This window comes from Dermochelys coriacea, chromosome 2 (assembly GCF_009764565.3).
Source record: "Dermochelys coriacea isolate rDerCor1 chromosome 2, rDerCor1.pri.v4, whole genome shotgun sequence".
Taxonomy (NCBI): domain Eukaryota; kingdom Metazoa; phylum Chordata; order Testudines; family Dermochelyidae; genus Dermochelys; species Dermochelys coriacea.
In genome coordinates this window covers 3,793,772-3,809,079 of record NC_050069.1, presented here as the reverse complement: position 1 = coordinate 3,809,079, position 15,308 = coordinate 3,793,772, and positions in this window count along the sequence as shown.

The window sequence follows — 15,308 nt, the reverse complement described above, 5'->3', positions numbered from 1 at the left end:
TTCAGCAGTAAGAAGAGAAATCCAGTGCTTGTCTTCAGCTGTGCTGTATGCACAATCTGTGTTTAGAATTGTGCTGCAATGAAGCGTCTGCATTATTGATCAGATGTCAAATGGCTCATGTTAACACTTGAGTCATACAGGCTGCTGTTTTAATGACCAGGACTCGCTGTTCTAGGCTTTGTTGGGAGCTTACATGTTTGTCACTTATCTATAGAAATGGTAAAGACAAATTGTTAACAAACAGTCCTCTTAGCATTCACTTCGTTTGCATTTCAAGCTGCACTGCTACCAGCGCTACATTGCTACAACCTTGAGAATGATGCTGTGTCTCAACCATAAATACACTTTAGTGCTTCAATTATTCTTTCCATCGGAGGAACTCAGAAGCACTTAACAGACATTCGCAAAAAGAAAAGGAGTACTTGTGGCACCTTAGAGACTAACAAATTTATTAGAGCATAAGCTTTCGTGAGCTACAGCTCACTTCATCGGATGCATTCGATGTAGCTCACGAAAGCTTATGCTCTAATAAATTTGTTAGTCTCTAAGGTGCCACAAGTACTCCTTTTCTTTTTGCGAATACAGACTAACACGGCTGCTACTCTGAAACCTGTGTTTAACAGACATTAACAGCCTAACCTGGGAGCTAGGTCAGTACTGGTCCCTTCCACGCATGGAGGAACTGAGATGGAGAGAAGTGAAGCAACTTGGCTAAATTCCCCAAGAAACCAGATGTGCTGACTCTCCCTGTGCCTTTTAACCACAAGGCTGTGCTTCCTAAACAAGGCAGGGACTTCTCAAACCACAGAGTGCCATTCAAACTCCTCTCAGCTGGTTCTTGCCACACACCTTCCTGGTGAACTAGAAATGTAATTCAGTTAACCAGCATTGATCATCAATAGGAAACGCCCCAGGAATTATAATCCTCAATATCCATAACTGAATTAAAGTTGCTTAGGCCCTAACCTTGACGTATGTACAGATGTTTTGTGGGATTCCCCCCCTAGCAATCAGACTTTGTGCTATCAGCACCTTTTGCTCTCGTATGTTTTTGAGCTGATCGCTTCTTGGGCAGCCTCAGCACTAACAGACTCTCCTCTCCAACAGCTGAGGTGGCTAGAAATGAAGGATTTTAGGGTTGGCTTGGTCAGGACGCTGGAATCGCTCTTGGAAGTGATTTGACTAGAGAGCAACAATTGCTTCCCAAATGGTGCATCAGTTACATTCATGTGCTGGAGCAGAGTTTAGATATATGCAGTTCAGCTGTTTCTTTCTCCCAGCAATTGCTGGGCATAGGGCACAGGCTGATCTCAGAGCAATGTCCATGAATGCTAAGAAATGATGTATATCCTTGAAGGCATGAACTGATGCAGCAATGAGGAGTCAGAGGTGTAGCTCTAGCTTTAGAATGCTGTTTTACACTCCACATCTGTTCACTTCCAAACCTCCTTGCTGCAACCTTAAGCTCTTCAGAGAGCACTGCTAGCAGATTGTACGGCAGGAGAGACCCTTAATGCTGGTGCTCATAGCAGAAAGAAGTTCCATGGTTTACGTACAACAGTGAGACAGCATGATCTGATGGTCAGAGCATGGGACTAAGAATCTTGGGATCTACCGGCTCTGACCCTAACTCATTTGGGCAATCTCAGTTTCATCATCTGTAAAATGGGCATAGGTGTACCTGTCTCCCAGGGAGTGGAGTGTTTGTAAAGCATGATATAGCTGGGTAGCTAATGTCCTCCAAATCTCTAATGCATCACTACCCATTCTGTAGGGGAAAAAGGTAGGAAAAGGAATTAATGGGAGGAAGGCTTTTTTGTGGTTAGCACATGGGAGCGGGAGGCAGGATGCCTGGATTCTATTCCCAGCTCTGCCACTGACTTGCTGAATGACCTTGCATCAGTCACTTTTCCCTCTCTGTGCCTCAGTTTCCCCATCTGTACAAAGGTGCAGAGAGGCATAGTTCATTTGTGTTTGCTAAGAGCTTGGATGCAGGGGAAACAGTACAGTATGATGGGAGCAAAATGTTAATTTAAAGGGCTATTTTGTGGCAGGTGAGGGATCCTGACTCAAACGAAGCACACTAAGGAACACCTTGGGTGAACATCTCCACATTATGGGTGGGCAAACAGTCACACAGAAAGGTGACGTGACTTGTCTGGAGTCACCCAGTGAGTCAGGAATAGATCCCAGATCCTCATGACACTTGGCCTAGTGCCCTCACTATTTGTCCATGCTACGTGTCCTGGCATGTCAAGTCACAGTTCCCCCAGCTATGTCTTCTGTGCATCCCACGCTGAGGTAGGCACCATTGCTTTGCCAGTGGTACTTAAGAGACTGCAAAACAGAACGAGCTCAGTCCTTAGTATTTGTTTTCCAAAAGCCCCAAAATGTGCTGGGGGTTCCCCTCCCACAATAAAAACAAGGAAGGGGTGTGCAGTCTAAATATAATTCCCTCCTCCCCACACCCAGGTTTTGGAATAGGGTTGGGATTATCTTCCCCATTCTAAATACCTTAAAAGATGTATTCCACCTGTCTATTGCTAAAAAAACAGGATACAAATAATAACAATAACTGGCCTTTATACAACATCTTCCCGCTGGGGATCTCTAAGCACTTTACAAAGATGCATAGTTGTTATTGTTGCTGTTTGACAGAGGAAACTGAAGCACAAGGAGATTAAGGGACCTGCTCAAGGCTACAAGGAGAGTCCTAGGCAGAAATAAACGCTGGTCTTCAAGACCTCAGGCTTCTGTTCTAACCACCAGCCAGTGCTGCCGCTGCAGCTACTTATGCTGGGTCTATAACATTTTTGTTGTGGCTGCAGCAATAGTATAAATTGCTAATAGGCCCTTTCCTCTGAGCTGGATTGACATGAGCTGTAGCATAACAAAAAGAGCATGTTGGCATTAACTGAATCATAGAAGACAGATATGAAACTGACCTAGTAGGTCATGCAAGCCATCTCCTCGTCAGTGCCTATTCTTTTGCTAATATTTTGCCCAGTCTAGAGTAAAATTTCCCAAGCCACTGGGCTGAAAGAAACCACAGAATCCCCCATGGTCCATCCTGCTGTTTGCTACGTGGATCTGACATGTTCAAAAAGTAAAACAAGCCTCATAGACAAAAGTCAAGGTGTGGTGCAGTGCTGTTCCGCTCTGAAAAGCGCCTCTCTAGCAGCAGTGCCATGGAACACTGTGTTCGTTGCCTCCGGCTCCGGTCAGATTAGCTTTAGTTCCTTGTGAATAGGGCTTTGTGTTGCTGGAGATGCCCCTTGAGATCGGAAAGTCAAGCTGGGTGCTTCCCTGCCTCCTGGGGATATTTTAAGGCTGACTCCATTAATGCACGGAAATTGCATTGTGGCTCTGTCATTGGCCAGGTCAAGTTAGGTATATTCCTACTGGCGTCCTCGACTCAACAGATGGAGCAGGGAACCCTCTGCTGGCTTTATTTTTTAATATACAGCTACAGAGCCATAGAGTGCTATATTCAGCTGGCCTGTGTCCTGAAGAACATATAAACTCTGCTAACTATGATAAGCTGGAGGTGATTGGAGGTTATACCTGGCAAGCAGGAGGGAGGGAGGGATGAAGGTAATCACAGAATAAACCTATGGGTGCTGTTGTTGGCTCCAAGCTCTAGAAAAACATTTCTGTTGCTTTTTGATTGCTGGAAAGGAAGCAGTGGATTGTTTCAGGGCCTGTGGGAAAAGGAGGAAGGGGAGGTAGTGCAGAGTATGGGGTCAGAGGGTGCTCTGGGGAGGGGTAAGGAAACAACAGGGCATGGCAGGGAGGTGTATTGGTGGGTCAGAGGGGTGGGGGACCGAAGCAGGCAGGTGGGAACTGGGCAGGGCCTTGGAAATTGCAGAAGGGGCTGTGGAGCCTGTGAAGGGGAGTGGGGTGATATGAGCCAAGCAGCAGACGAGAAAGCTGGGTGGCAGCAGCATTTCAGGTGGGAGTGAGGTGGCTGTTGGGAAGGCCAGAGAAGGAGGTTGTAGTTGTCCAGGTGGGAGATTGACAAGGGGTTTGGCAGTAGGGAACAGACTGGGAAGCAAGAGCGTCTTAGCCAGACGTCAAGCATGTACTCAGCCAAAATGAAGAGTCATGCCCTGCGCCCTGAGGCCCAGCAAAGAGCCACAGGGGGAGAGACCCGCAGCAGAAGCCTTTCCACTAAACCTGCCTTACAGACAGGTCTCCAGTTCAAATCCCGGCCCTTGCCCTACTGCACAGAGAGAAGCAGTCCTGCAGCCCCACTCCCAGCTTCAACAAAGGAGCAGGTGGCTAGGACCAGAGCAGGGCGCTGCCTTCCCTCCTACAGCTGGCCAAGAGGGCTTTCTCTGCCAGCATTTCCTGGGCTCCAGTGTTCAGCATTATTGGTTTCCTCGCATGAGCTGTCACTTTGCCAGCATCCTAGAGTGCACCACTTTGAAGTTCCCTGTAATTTGCAGTAAGCACCAGGCACTTAATGCCCCTTGTTGATTTCAGGAGGTGGCAGATGAACAGACTCCATGTTAATAAGCCTGGAGCTACTCTCAGCAGCAGCCCATTAATCTCTCAATTAGAGGGAGCATATAGCTTTGTGCATAAATTTGTGGCCACATATATTTAAACTTCACTAATGCAGGCTAAAGGGAGTACATTAATCCTATTATCTCTCGCCTCCACATCAGAGTGTCAATGCGGGAGATTCCTAGATGATTTTATGCCTGCGGAGCAGTGGAGTCTGCAGAAAGAGGAATTGCTTTATGAGAGCAAATGTTTGGGCAAAAGGCAACAAGTGGGGGTTCCTGTAATGTCTCCCCATCCCAAACCCAGGCTAGTAAAGAAAAGCCTAGAAAAAGAACTGGGTGGTGATCTGTAGGCGCAGTCTCCTATAGCTGGGCTCAATAGGTGGAAGGGCAGATCAACGGAAGGAGCTATCACGGCTCAGCTGAGAAGCTAATAGCTTGACCCTAAAGGAGTTGCTCATGTGTTGTGGGTATCAGGCAATTCTAACGTTCACGAGATTCTCTGAGATCACCAGATGGAAGGGATGTTAAACCTCCTGCCTCAGGGTGTAAGCTGATCTCTCGCCTTTCGAGATCAGGATGATCTCCAGTTATCCCACAGCGGCTACTGGATTCTTACACCTTCCTCTGCAGTATCTGGTGTTGGCCACTGTCAGAGACAGGAGACTGGGCGAGATGGACCTTGGTTCTGATCCAGTCTAGCAACTCCTTGTTCCCAAGCCCAACAAGATTGCAAAATGCTTCTTTCTATGGCTGGCTAGCAGTGCTGCGCCATGGGAGTGGACATGGCTGGCGTTGGGCTCACTCATTTTCCATAGGTTTCAGAGTAGCAGCTGTGTTAGTCTGTATTCGCAAAAAGAAAAGGAGAACTTGTGGCACCTTAGAGACTAACAAATTTAGCGAGCAGATCGAGGGACGTGATCGTTCCCCTCTATTCGACACTGGTGAGGCCTCATCTGGAGTACTGTGTCCAGTTTTGGGCCCCACACTACAGGAAGGATGTGGATAAATTGGAAAGAGTACAACGAAGGGCAACGAAAATGATTAGGGGTCTAGAGCACATGACTTATGAGGAGAGGCTGAGGGAGCTGGGATTGTTTAGTCTGCAGAAGAGAAGAATGAGGGGGGATTTGATAGCTGCTTTCAACTACCTGAAAGGGGGTTTCAAAGAGGATGGCTCTAGACTGTTCTCAATGGTAGCAGATGACAGAACGAGGAGTAATGGTCTCAAGTTGCAATGGGGGAGGTTTAGATTGGATATTAGGAAAAACTTTTTCACTAAGAGGGTGGTGAAACACTGGAATGCGTTACCTAGGGAGGTGGTAGAATCTCCTTCCTTAGAGGTTTTTAAGGTCAGGCTTGACAAAGCCCTGGCTGGGATGATTTAACTGGGACTTGGTCCTGCTTTGAGCAGGGGGTTGGACTAGATGACCTTCTGGGGTCCCTTCCAACCCTGATATTCTATGATTCTATGATTCTATGAAATTTATTTGAGCATAACCTTTCGTGAGCTACAACTCACTTCATCTGCTGCATTCAGTGGAAAATACAGTGGGGAGATTTGCAAGAGATGTCAAGAGTAACAAGAAGGGTTTCTTCAGGTATGTTGGCAACAAGAAGAAAGCCAAGGAAAGTGTGGGCCCCTTACTGAATGAGGGAGGCAAGCTAGTGACAGAGGATGTGGAAAAAGCTAATGTACTCAATGCTTTTTTTGCCTCTGTTTTCACTAACAAGGTCAGCTCCCAGACTGCTGTGCTGGGCAACACAAAATGGGGAAGAGATGGCCAGCCCTCTGTAGAGATAGAGGTGGTTAGGGACTATTTAGAAAAGCTGGACGTGCACAAGTCCATGGGGCCGGACGAATTGCATCCGAGAGTGCTGAAGGAATTGGCGGCTGTGATTGCAGAGCCCTTGGCCATTATCTTTGAAAACTCGTGGCGAACGGGGGAAGTCCCGGATGACTGGAAAAAGGCTAATGTAGTGCCCATCTTTAAAAAAGGGAAGAAGGAAGATCCTGGGAACTACAGGCCAGTCAGCCTCACCTCAGTCCCTGGAAAAATCATGGAGCAGGTCCTCAAAGAATCAATCCTGAAGCACTTAGAGGAGAGGAAAGTGATCAGGAACAGTCAGCATGGATTCACCAAGGGAAGGTCATGCCTGACTAATCTAATCGCCTTTTATGATGAGATTACTGGTTCTGTGGATGAAGGGAAAGCAGTGGATGTATTGTTTCTTGACTTTAGCAAAGCTTTTGACACGGTCTCCCACAGCATTCTTGTCAGCAAGTTAAGGAAGTATGGGCTGGATGAATGCACTATAAGGTGGGTAGAAAGCTGGCTAGATTGTCGGGCTCAACGGGTAGTGATCAATGGCTCCATGTCTAGTTGGCAGCCGGTGTCAAGTGGAGTGCCCCAGGGGTCGGTCCTGGGGCCCGTTTTGTTCAATATCTTCATAAATGATCTGGAGGATGGTGTGGATTGCACTCTCAGCAAATTTGCGGATGATACTAAACTGGGAGGAGTGGTAGATACGCTGGAGGGGAGGGATAGGATACAGAAGGACCTAGACAAATTGGAGGATTGGGCCAAAAGAAATCTAATGAGGTTCAATAAGGATAAGTGCAGGGTCCTGCACTTAGGATGGAAGAATCCAATGCACCGCTACAGACTAGGGACCGAATGGCTCGGCAGCAGTTCTGCGGAAAAGGACCTAGGGGTGACAGTGGACGAGAAGCTGGATATGAGTCAGCAGTGTGCCCTTGTTGCCAAGAAGGCCAATGGCATTTTGGGATGTATAAGTAGGGGCATAGCGAGCAGATCGAGGGACGTGATCGTTCCCCTCTATTCGACACTGGTGAGGCCTCATCTGGAGTACTGTGTCCAGTTTTGGGCCCCACACTACAGGAAGGATGTGGATAAATTGGAAAGAGTACAACGAAGGGCAACGAAAATGATTAGGGGTCTAGAGCACATGACTTATGAGGAGAGGCTGAGGGAGCTGGGATTGTTTAGTCTGCAGAAGAGAAGAATGAGGGGGGATTTGATAGCTGCTTTCAACTACCTGAAAGGGGGTTTCAAAGAGGATGGCTCTAGACTGTTCTCAATGGTAGCAGATGACAGAACGAGGAGTAATGGTCTCAAGTTGCAATGGGGGAGGTTTAGATTGGATATTAGGAAAAACTTTTTCACTAAGAGGGTGGTGAAACACTGGAATGCGTTACCTAGGGAGGTGGTAGAATCTCCTTCCTTAGAGGTTTTTAAGGTCAGGCTTGACAAAGCCCTGGCTGGGATGATTTAACTGGGACTTGGTCCTGCTTTGAGCAGGGGGTTGGACTAGATGACCTTCTGGGGTCCCTTCCAACCCTGATATTCTATGATTCTATGATTCTATGATTTATATACATAGAGAACATGAAACAATGGGTGTTATCCATACACACCATAACCAGAGTGATCAGTTAAAGTGAGCTATTACCAGCAGGAGAGCCGGGTTGGGGGGACACCACTTTTGTAGTGATAATCAAGGTGGGCCATTTCCAGCAGCTGACAAGAATGTTTGAGGAACAGTGGGGGGGGGGTGGATAAACATGGGGAAATAGTTTTACTTTGTGTAATGATCCATCCACTCCCAGTCTCTATTCAAGCCTAAATTAATTGTATCCAGTTTGCAAATTAATTCCAATTCAGCAGTCTCTCGGAGTCTGTTTTTGAAGTTTTTTTGTTGAAGTATTGCCCCTTTTAGGTCTGTAATAGAGTGACCAGAGAGACTGAAGTGTTCTCCAACTGGTTTTTGAATGTTATAATTCTTGACGTCTGATTTGTGTCCATTTATTCTTTTACGTAGAGACTGTCCAGTTTGACCAATATACATGGCAGAGGGGCATTGCTGGCACATGATGGCATATATCACATTGGTAGATGTAGAGGTGAACGAGCCTCTGATAGTGTGGCTGATGTGATTATGCCCTATGATGGTGTCCCCTGAATAGATATGTGGACAGAGTTGGCAACGGGTTTTGTTGCAAGGATAGGTTCCTGGGTTAGAGGTTCTGTTGTGTGGTGTGTGGTTGCTGGTGAGTATTTGCTTCAGATTGGGGGGCTGTCTGTAAGCAAGGACTGGTCTGTCTCCCAAGATCTGTGAGAGTGATGGGTCGTCCTTCAGGATAGGTTGTAGATCCTTGATGATGCGTTGGAGAGGTTTTAGTTGGGGGCTGAAGGTGATGGCTTGTGGCGTTCTGTTATTTTCTTTCTTGGGCCTGTCCTGTAGTAGGTGACTTCTGGGTACTCTTCTGGCTCTGTCAATCTGTTTCTTCACTTCAGCAGGTGGGTATTGTAGTTGTAAGAATGCTTGATAGAGATCTTGTAGGTGTTTGTCTCTGTCTGAGGGGTTGGAGCAAATGCGGTTGTATCGAAGAGCTTGGCTGTAGACAATGGATCGTGTGGTGTGGTCTGGATAAAAGCTGGAAGCATGTAGGTAGAAATAGCGGTCAGTAGGTTTCCGGTATAGGGTGGTGTTTTTGTTACCATCGCTTATTAGCACCGTAGTGTCCAGGAAGTGGATCTCTTGTGTGGACTGGTCCAGGCTGAAGTTAATGGTGGGATGGAAATTGGTGAAATCATGGTGGAATTCCTCAAGGGATTCTTTTCCTTGGGTCCAGATGATGAAGATGTCATCAATGTAGCACAAGTAGAGTAGGGGCATTAGGGGACGAGAACTGAGGAAGCGTTGTTCTAAGTCAGCCATAAAAATGTTGGCATACTGTGGGGCCATGCGGGTACCCATCACAGTGTTGCTGATTTGAAGGTATACATTGTCCCCAAATGTGAATAGTTATGGGTGAGGACAAAGTCACAAAGTTCAGCCACCAGGTTTGCCATGACATTAGCGGGGACACTGTTCCTGACAGCTTGTAGTCCATCTTTGTGTGGAATGTTTTCTTGGTTAATATCTGTTAAATGGACTCAGTGATCTTAACTTCTCCAAAGCAGAGACCTGCTAGTCAGCATGGCCACCTCACGGAAGAAATCATGATAATGCTCATCATTTGTTACACTGTGACTCTCTGGGGCCCTGATGGCAACGGCCCATTTGGGTTCCTGCCTGCACTGAGCTGGCAAGCAGGGTGAATGAACTGTATTTCACCGTTATGGATGGAGGGGACAATTCTTGGAAGACTGTTGCACAAAAGGGCACAGGTGGCTGAAGTCCCATGAGAGAGACTAACTGCCTTTTGGTCACCTCCCGAAAGACCTAGGTCATTGAGGGGCATACAACCTTTGTGATGGGGCAGGGCATGAAGAGGATAGTGTTGCAAAATGCAGAGCAGCTGCAGCTGGCTCTGTCTCATGTCTACCTGAAATGCCCCAGTGGAAGGAGGGGTTTGGAACAGAAAAGAGAGAAAGCCGGTAGCAGTGGCCTGCCCTGGTAGAGCAGGATCTCTCTGCTGTGCCTGGAAGGAAGCAGATCCCAGGGGCCTGAGAACTAGAGCCAGCCTGGAAGAGGAAAAAGGAAGATTGAGGTTACAGACTCTCCCTCTGCTTGATGAGTGGGCTGTCTGACCAGGTCTCCCCTGGAGCTGGGGTGGTGGTGGATGGCCCCAGCTGTAACCTGTTGGGAGTCCTGGGGTGGGGGCATTTCACCCCACAGCAAACGGCTCTCCAATGTCACAGCCTTCATTCCTGCGAATGTGAGGTTCAGGTCAGCAATGCTCCTACCCAGCACCTTGCTTGGGAAGGGAAACTCTGAGATGGATAAAAACAAGGGGGTGGTGGTGATGGAATTGACACATTGGGAAGTAGCCAGATAACTCCTGGAAAATGACTGTTTTCCAGGGCTTTGCAGGGTCAGGTGCCAGATGGACGGTTGGGAGACTTTTCCCCCCAGCGGGGCTGGGCAGGGAGCACTGACCTGTTCTGCCTCCTCGATTGCTGAGCTCTCACACTCCTAAGAATGGCCACACTGGGTCAGACCAAAGGTCCATCTAGCCCAGTGTCCTGTCTTCTGACAGCGGCCAGTGCCAGGTGCCCCAGAGGGAATGAACAGAGCAGATAATCATCAAGTGATCCATCCTGTCACCCATTCTCAGCTTCTGGCAAACAGAGACTAGGGACACCATCCCTGCTCATCCTGGCTAATAGCCATATCCTCCATGAGTGTATTTAGATATTTTTTGAACCCTGTTATAATCTTGGCCTTCACAACATCCTCCGGCAAGGAGTTCCACAGGTTGATTGTGCGTTCTGTGAAAAAATATTTGTTTGTTTTAAACCTACTACCTATTATTTTCATTTGGTGGCCCCTAATTCTTGTGTTATGAGGAGTAAATTTATTTACTTTCTCCACACGTGTCATGATTTTATAGACCACTCATCATATCCCCCCTTAGTTGTCTCTTTCCAAGCTGAAATGTCCCAGTCTTATTAATCTCTCCTCCTACAGAAGCCGTTCCATACCCCTAATCATTTTTGTTGCCCTTTTCTGAACCTTTTCCAAGTCCAATATATCTGTTTTGAGATGTGCGGACCACATCTGCATGCAGAATTCAAGATGTAGGCATACCATGGATTTATATAGAGGCAATATGATATTTTCTGTATTACTATCTATCTCTTTCTTAATGATTCCCAACAGTCTGTTTGCTTTTTTGACCGCCACTGCACATCGAGTGGATGGTTTCAGAGAACTATCCACACTGACTCCAAGATCTTTCTTGAGTGGTAACAGCTAATTTAGACCCCATCATTACATATGTATAGTTGGGATTATGTTTTCCAATGTGCATTACTTTGCATTTATCAACATTTAATTTCATCTGCCATTTTGTTGCCCAGTCACCCAGTTTTGTGAGATCCTTTTGCAGCTCTTCACAGTCTGCCTGGGATTTAACTATCTTGAGTAGTTTTGTATCATCTGCAAATTTTGCCACCTCCCTGTTTACCCGTTTTTCCAGATCATTTATGAATATGTTAAATAGGACTGGGTCCAGTACAGACCCCTGGGGGACACCACTATTTACCGCTCTCCATTCTGAAAACCAACCATTTATTCCTATCCTTTGTTTCCTATCTTTTTAACCAGTTACCAATCTATGAGAGAATCTTCCCTCTCATCCCATGACAGCTTACTTTGCTTAAGAGCCTTTGGTAAGGGATCTTGTCAAAGGCTTTCTGAAAATCTAAATAAACTATATCCACTGGATCCCTCCTGTCCACATGCTTGTTGACCTCCTCAAAGAATTCTAGTAGATTGGTGAGGCACGATTTCCTTTTAAAAATATCATGTTGACTCTTCCCCAACAAATTATGTTCATCTATGTCTGACAATTTTGTTCTTTACGATAGTTTAAAACAGTTTGCCCAGTACTGAAGTCAGGTTTACTGGTCTGTAATTAGTGGGATCACCTCTGGAGCCCTTTTAAAAAAAATTGGTATCATATTAGCTATCCTCCAGTCATTTGCTACAGAAGCTGATTTAAATGATAGATTACAGACTAGTTAGTAGTCCTGCAATTTTACATTTGCGTTCCTTCAGAACTCTTGATCCTGGTGACTTATTACTGTTTAATTTACCAAGTTGTTCCAAAACCTCCTCTAATGACACCTCAATCTGGGATAGTTCCTCAGATTTGTCACCTAAAAAGAAAAAGCAAACTCCATAAGCAAACAGGCACTGCTTCTAGACGCAAACCTTGGTCCGGGATTGAACAGGTGGAAGGCAGGCAGGCCGGTCGACCTGCCAGCCAGTCATATACAGCTATGGATGTATGGGAATAAACATACTGGAGTGAATGAATCACTCCTTGGAGGGAGGCTTGCTTGGTTTCTCTGGCAATGATCTGCGGATGTGAGGAATCTCTCTTCTGCCCTGACTCACCTGTTTGAGATGCAAAGGGCTAGTTCCCTCCTACCATTTCAGTGGTTGGAGAAGTTGGCTACTGTAGACTTCACTCGCAGCTGGAAATATGGCAATCCCTTTTCCAAGGACACACAAAACCAAGATCCTGCTGAGTTCTCACAGTGCTTTCTCCAAATGTCGAAACACCAGTGTACTGATCAAATTCCACCTCCTGAAACTACTTTCTGCCTCCCTGAATCCCCTCCTCTGATTTAAATAGACATAGCATTCTTCGCTTGTGTCCTAACGTGTTGTTGCACTGTTGAATGTGTTTCACCCCAGGAGGTGGCTGCATGTCATCAACAGATGAGACAATCTCTCTTATGTAGTTGGCAAAACACCATGAGATCCTTCTAGCTCTGAGGGTGCTGTACAAATGCAAGATCATTTTCAAAAATAAAACACTGGTTGAACCATCAGTAGCCACCACTGCCCTCGGCTAGACAGAGAGGCTCATAGTAGTCCATGACGGGAAGGGAATGAAAAAGATTTAATCGCTGTAGAGGAGTCTAGTACAATTGATGTGCACAGCCACAAAAAGTGCCTGTTCCATGGATCTGAAATAGACATGATGAAAAGACAGACCAGAGGGGACAGGGCAGATTGCTAGGCAAGAGAGCGAGCTTAATCTCTTAAGAGCAGGCATGAGGACAGGAATAGAGGGGGCTGCAGAGATGATGAGTGACTGCAGGTGCCCAAAGATGTCAGATTTGAAGGGAGTCAATAATGGGGACTGTTCTAGGCTTAGGGGGCAGCATGAAAGGGTGTGGAGAAGTAAGCAGGAGGAGATGAAGGAGGGAGGGGTGGGCAAGGCCAAGGGTGGGAGGAGGAAGAGATGGGAGCTGACATACAGAGAGGAAGACACACTTAGGATACACCTGCACCAGAGCATGCTTCCCAGCTCAGGTAGATAGACAAGACTACCAGCATACCCTCAAAGGTGACTTCCCCCTCTAAAGGATTAAGAGCTCTGGAGACCCCCTGGGGCTCAGGGCACACTGCTAGGGGAATTAGGGAAGAGGGAGCCAGCCTGCAACCCACCGCCTTCAAACACTAATCTCTTCTCACTTTATTCGCCCCACACATAGTAACACTTGGACTACTGTATCCAGGTCTGGGTGCCACACTTCAGGAAAGATGGGGACAACGTGGAGAGCGTCCAGAGGAGAGCAATAAAAATGATCAAAGGTTTAGAAAGCCTGAGGTAAAAAGAAAGGTTAGATAAACTGGGCTTTTAGTCTTGAGAAAAGCAGACTGATGGGGGACCTGATACCAGTCTTCAAATATGTTAAAGGTGGCTATAAAAAGGATGGGGATCCAGTGTCCTCCATGTCCACTGAAGGTAGGACAAGAAGAAATGGGCCTAATCCGCAGCAAGGCAGATTTAGGTGGGATATTGGGACAATCTTTCTAACTCGAAGGGGAGTTAAGCTCTAGAACAGGCTTCCAAGGGAGGTTGTTAGAATCCCCCATCATTGGAAGATTTTAAAACACAGGTTGGACAAACTCCCATCAGGGATGGTCTAGGTTTACTTGGTCCTGCCACAGTGCAGGGGACTGGATTTGATTTCCCAAGGTCCCTTCCGGCCCTACATGTCTATGATTCTAATGGCCAAAGCTCTGATATTGAAACCAGGGCTTTGCGCTCACAGTGTGTTGCTAGCAGCTCCTGCAGTGATGTCATCACTGTGAAAGCGACGTTGTGCTTGTTTTCCACGTCACTGGGACAGAGGGAGGTGGTAGAAAGAGACAATGTTCCAAGACAGTCTTGATTCAAACAAGTGTGTCCAGCAGCAGCAGAGTGAGCTCTGCCAAAGGGCAGCTAGTTAAATAGTTGTTCCAGTAAGAAAGTCCCCAGGTCATAAGACACTATCTTGTAGAGTCTCTTTCATCTGAAGAGAGATTGGCGTATGGAGATTGTGAAGGGCCAGAGAGGCGGCCAGCTTTACACAGGCAGGGAAGGGGGAGTAATGTGAGGTAAAGTGGCTGGGTAGGGTTAGTACAAAGTATATTTTTTAAATGGATCTTGAACGCACAAGGATCTAGTGGAGTTGTCTGAGGATGGGGTTGATAAACAGAGGCTATTTACAGATGTGAGTGGATTTTGAAGAGGGGCTGCATTCACGGGCTAAAGTAACAGGAGAATTTAAGCAGGGGGCAGCCCAGGTAACATTGACAAGGGTAATGTGCTGAAGGAATGAGTTACTAGCTTTCAAAGTCCCTTAGCTGGGCAGTCTCGCACAAAATTAACCCCCCATTGGGCACGATTATTCCCTCCAAGTGGCCAGAACAAAGAAGTTTATCTAAGCAAAGATGCAGCCATGGAGGATGTGGGAAGGAGAGGAGAGTTCAGAGTCCGATGACAAAGTTAGGGACAGCAGAAGCAAACCACAAGTGTGTGTCAAGAGGGGAAATGGAGTTGGATGGGAGGGAAGTCCTCCTGCTCAAGAGAAACAGGTAGGACTTGAAGACTTTAAGCTGATGGGAGTTAAAATGAGCCCCGAAGTTTAACTGGTCAAGAGAGGGATCATTGAAGGTGTCAAGTTATGTGCAGTAGAGTATAATCAGCCTGAGTTAAAGCTAGAAGGAAGTGATAAGATGACTATGCAGGTAGACAGGGCAGAGGGCCATGAAAGTAACCTTGTGGGATTTTACAAATGAGGGACAAAAGAAGCCAGTACCAGACATAAGTTAGACAGGTAGCAGCAAACCCACCCCATAAGGGAACTGAATAGCTGCACGGCTTGAGTATGGAATGGTATGCAGAAGCCGAGAGCATAAGGTAGATGGAAGAGATCTATTATGTCCCTCTCAGCTAATACAGGATCATTCCCTATTGAATGTTTTGTAGTACTTAGTAAAAGTTCTAGTTTGAGTTCCAAGCAAAGGGGCTTTTACACCAAAAGT